This window comes from Nelumbo lutea, chromosome 4, assembly GCF_056320005.1.
Source record: "Nelumbo lutea isolate HS-2025 chromosome 4, American lotus-T2T, whole genome shotgun sequence".
NCBI lineage: Eukaryota > Viridiplantae > Streptophyta > Magnoliopsida > Proteales > Nelumbonaceae > Nelumbo > Nelumbo lutea.
Window position 1 is genome coordinate 54,120,177 of NC_142687.1, and position 4,867 is coordinate 54,125,043.

Here is a 4,867-nt window from a genome sequence, read left to right on the forward strand (position 1 = left end):
GATATAAGATCTGTATATTACTGTTCTCAGTAGCTACTGAGATTTTAGGTCTCAGCAGTTCAGATCTATGTAATCTCAGCTGATTTCAGCAAGGTGAAGAGAAGGAATTTGTATACTGTTGTTCTACTCTCAAAGGTTACTGATTTCATACCTGTTTACTAAGAAAAATTTTTAGTCGATTAAGAATTTGTAAATTGCTACTGAATTTTGTATATTGAATAAAATGTTGGTTCTATCTGCTTTTAGTTAGCTACACTTATTTATTTTAGGATGTAGGTTTTGTATTCCAATAATTCACTATACATTTTCAGTTTTAATAAGGTTAGCTATTTATATTCTTTTGTATTATCTGGTTTACTGCCTTGACTTTCACAGTTTCTGACAAGCAGAGTCGAGCTGGAGGAAATCCTCTATGACTCGGAGATTGAAAGAACCCTCTGTGTCTGTCTAAGAGCAGCCAGACAAATCCAGCGAGAAGCTCAAGAAGCTCAAGAAATGGCTGAGCAGAGGACTATGATGGATTATGCCAAACCCACACTCACTGGAGCTGCCTCCGGCATTATCAGACCCAATATTGCTGCTAACAACTTTGAGATCAAACCGGACATCATACAAATGATTCAAAGCATGGTGCAATTCTGTGGTTTGGCCCACGAAGATCCCAATGCACACATTTCTAACTTTTTAGAAATATGTGACACCTTCAAACACAATGGGGTAAGTGATGATGCCATTAGGCTGAGGTTATTCCCATTTTCTTTGAAAGATAAAGCCAAAGCATGGCTGAATTCATTACCGGTAGGATCAATAGCTACGTGCGATGAAATGGCCAGCCGTTTTCTCTCTAAATATTTTTCCCCTTCTAAAACTGCTAAAATGAGGAATGACATAACTGTTTTTTTCCAGCAAGAGAGGGAATCTTTATACGAGTCAAGGGAACAATACAAGGAGCTGTTGAGGAGAGTTCCTCATCATGGCCTTCCCATATGACTACAAGTGAAGACTTTCTATAATGGTCTTACCGACTCAAATAAGACCATATTAGATGTTGTAGCCAGAGGGTCCATAAATAATAAAACTCCTGAGATTGCCCAGGCACTTATTGAGGAAATGGCAGCCAACAACTATCAATGGCATTCTGAAATGACTCAAACTAAGAAGCAGCAAGGCTTGCATAATGTTGATACTTATACAACACTATCTACACAAATAGGAGCACTCAGTAAGAAAATTGAATAAATGCAGATAGCTGCCATGCATGTGCAGCCGCTTACTTGTGAATTGTATAGGGGAGGCCACATCAGCACTGACTGGCAAGTTGGCAATGAGTTCAGGCCATCTACTGAACAAGTCAACTTTGTCAGTAATTCATCAAGACAGCAGGGTTACCAAAGTCACCATACCTTTCACCCAGGATGGAGGGGACATTCAAATCAACCCTGTCCAAGTCAGCATACTTCAAAGCCTTTCCACCAGACTTATCATCAGCCCGAACCAAAGTCCAATTTGGATGAACTGATGACAAAATTTATAACAAGTGCGGAAACCAGGTTCTAGAACTAGGAAGCCTCAATCAAAAACCTAGAAAACCAAGTGGGGCAATTGTCACAATTGATCTCTTCCAGAATGCCGGTAACTCTTCTAAGCAACACTGCAGTGAATCCGCGAGAGCAGGTGTAAGCTATTACCTTAAGAAGTGGAAAAGAGTTGTCCGAGGTAGAAAAGAAGAATTGGGTTGAACCCAAGGCAGAAACAAGTCTTGGGACTAGACAACAAAAGAAGGAACAACCAGAAGCACAACAAGGGATGCACCAGCAGCCACAAGTTTCATTCCTTAATAGGCTGAAACAACAGAAATTGGAGAAGGAATTTAGTGAGTTTCTTGAAATTTTTAAAAGTTTACACATTAATATCCCTTTTGTTGATGCTTTAGCCCAGATGCCACACTATGCAAGGTTTTAGAAAGAATTATTGGCAAACAAAAGGAAACTGGGAGATGTGGCTACAGTTGCTTTAAATGAGGAATGTTCATCTATCCTTCTGAACAAACTGCCTCAGAAACTTAAGGATCCAGGGAGTTTCACTATTCCTTGTACTATAGGCAGTCTCAAAATTGAAAAAGCTTTATGTGACCTGGAGCTAGCATCAATTTAATGCCATGTTCTATCTTCAAGAAATTGGGATTGAATGAACCCCAACCCACTAGAGTGGCATTACAATTGGCAGATAGATCCATTAGACATCCTAGGGGGATGATAGAAGATGTTTTAGTTAAAGTTGACAAATTCATTTTTTCAGTTGATTTTTTTGTGTTAGACATGCAAGAAGATGTAGAAATTCCACTGATCTTAGGGAGACCTTTCCTACCTACCAGGAAAGCAATGATTGATGTCCAACAAGGACAATTCAGCCTTAGGATATAAGATGAGGAGGTTATTTTTAAAATGTTTGATGTTATGAAACATGTACCCTCTAGTGATGATTCTTGTTTTATGATTAATGCCATTGAATTGACAATTGATTAATGCTTCCAGGTAAGTAGATTAGCTGATCCTCTTGAACTCTGCCTCCAACAGGGAGACATGGAAAAATGAGAAAATAAAGAATTAAACCTCATGATAGCATACCTAAATGATAAGCCTCAATTCAAGGGAAAGGGGTTTCTCAAGTTAGAGAACTTAGGCAAATTGCCTGGACCATCAGATAAGCCATCATCCCAAGAACCCCCCACCCTTGAATTGAAGCAATTACCTTCTCATTTAGAGTATGTTTTCCTTGAGGCACCATCAGATCTCCCCATAATAATTTCCGTAGCACTAAATCCCTTACAAAAATAAAAGCTATTAAAAGTGTTGCGATAACATAAAAATGCTATAGTTTGGAAGATAGAGGATATCAAAGGCATTAATCCATCAATCTGTACTCATAGAATTTTGATGGGAGAGGACAGCAAGCCTTCCGTTCAGCCGCAAAGGTGCCTGAACCCCAACATGAAAGAAGTGGTAAAGGCTAAAACAATTAAGCCGCTAGATGTCGGGATCATTTATCCTATTTCAGATAGTTCTTGGGTAAGCCCTGTGCAAGTTGTACCCAAAAAAGGGGGTATGATTGTTGTTCCAAATGAGAAAAATGAACTCATCCCTACTAGAACCGTCACAGGATGGCGTGTGTGTATTGACTATAGAAAATTAAATGAAGCCACCCGGAAGGACCATTTCCCTCTCCCTTTTATGGACTAAATGTTAGAGAGGCTAGCTGGGCATAAGTATTATTGTTTCTTGGAAGGATATTCAGAGTACAATCAGATACCAATTGCACCAGAAGACCAATAAAAGACCACTTTTACTTGCCCATATGGTACATTTGCATACCGAAGGATACCCTTTGGGTTATGCAATGCCCCAGCAACCTTTCAGCGATGTATGATGTCTATATTTTCTGATATGGTTGAAAATTTTATTGAGATCTTTATGGATGATTTTTCAGTTTTCGGTTCTTCGTTTGATGCATGTTTAACTAATCTGGAACAGGTGCTTACTAGATGCGAAGAAACACATCTTGTGTTGAATTGGGAGAAATGTCACTTTATGGTGCAAGAAGGCATAGTGCTTGGCCACAAGATCTCTCAAAGAGGTATAGAAGTCGAAAAGGCCAAGGTGGAGGCAATTGAAAAATTGCCACCCCCAACATCTGTTCATTCTTTGAGAAGTTTCTTAGGACATGTCAGATTCTATAGGAGGTTTATTAAGAATTTCTGAAAAATTGCCAAGCCATTATCTACCTTGTTTCAGAAAGAAGTGACTTTTGAATTTTCAATTGAATGCCTTCATGCTTTCAATATCTTGAAAGACAATTTGATCCATGCACCTATCATGGTAGCACCCGATTGGACCCTCCCATTTGAATTAACGTGTGATGCGAATGATTCTGCTATATGAGTTGTTTTAGGACAAAGAATGAACAAACATTTTCAGCCAATTTACTATGCTAGCAGAACCTTGAATGGACCCCAACTCAATTACACCACTACCGAAAAAGAGCTGCTAGCAGTAATATTTGCACTTGACAAGTTCCGTTCATATCTGATATTGTCCAAGGTTGTTGCCTACACAGATCACTCGCATTAAGGCACTTGCTTACCAAGAAAAACTCAAAACCAAGACTGATCAGGTGGATCCTTTTGTTGCAAGAGTTTGACATTGAGATTAGAGACATGAAGGGTGCTACAAACCTGGCTGCTGACCATCTCTCCCGGTTGGACAAGGTAAGCTCAAAAAAGGAAATAACTAGAAACATACGGGAGGAATTTCCGGATGAACAGCTGTACTCAATCCAGGAATACTCATCTCCTCGGTATGCTGATTTTGCTAATTATCTAGCTACACAAGTCCTTCCTCCTAACCTTTCATATCAACAAAAAAAGAAATTCCTTTCTGATGTAAAATAATATCTGTGGGAGGAATCATTTTTGTATAAAATGTGTGCAGATCAGATCATAACGAGATGCGTCCCCAAGGAGGAGATGGAATCAGTACTCCACTTTTTCCATGATAAAGAAGCAAGATGTCATTTTGGAGCTAGTCGCACTGCAGCCAAGGTTTTGCAATCAGGTTTTTATTGGCCCACACTTTGCAAAGATGACCATAGGTACGTGTCCACATGTGACAAATGCCAAAGATTGGGAAACATTTCCCGATAGAATGAAATGCCCCTTTCCAATATCTTGATCTATGAAATCTTTGATGTTTGGGGTATAGATTTCATGGGACCTTTCTGAATTCTTTTGGTAATAAGTACATCTTTGTTGTAGTTGACTATGTATTCAAATGGGTAGAAGCCTTGGCTTTACCCACAAATGACTCAAGGA

General features: G+C 39.2%; 1 non-coding gene across 1 annotated transcript; it reads right to left on the minus strand.

Annotated features, from left to right (window-relative positions):
* Window positions 1-873: 873 nt before the first annotated feature.
* LOC148860665 (small nucleolar RNA R71) lies at window positions 874-980 on the minus strand. The gene has a single exon (XR_016095322.1). It is a non-coding gene; the product is annotated as a small nucleolar RNA R71 (small nucleolar RNA).
* Between the last annotated feature and the right edge of the window lie 3,887 nt (window positions 981-4,867).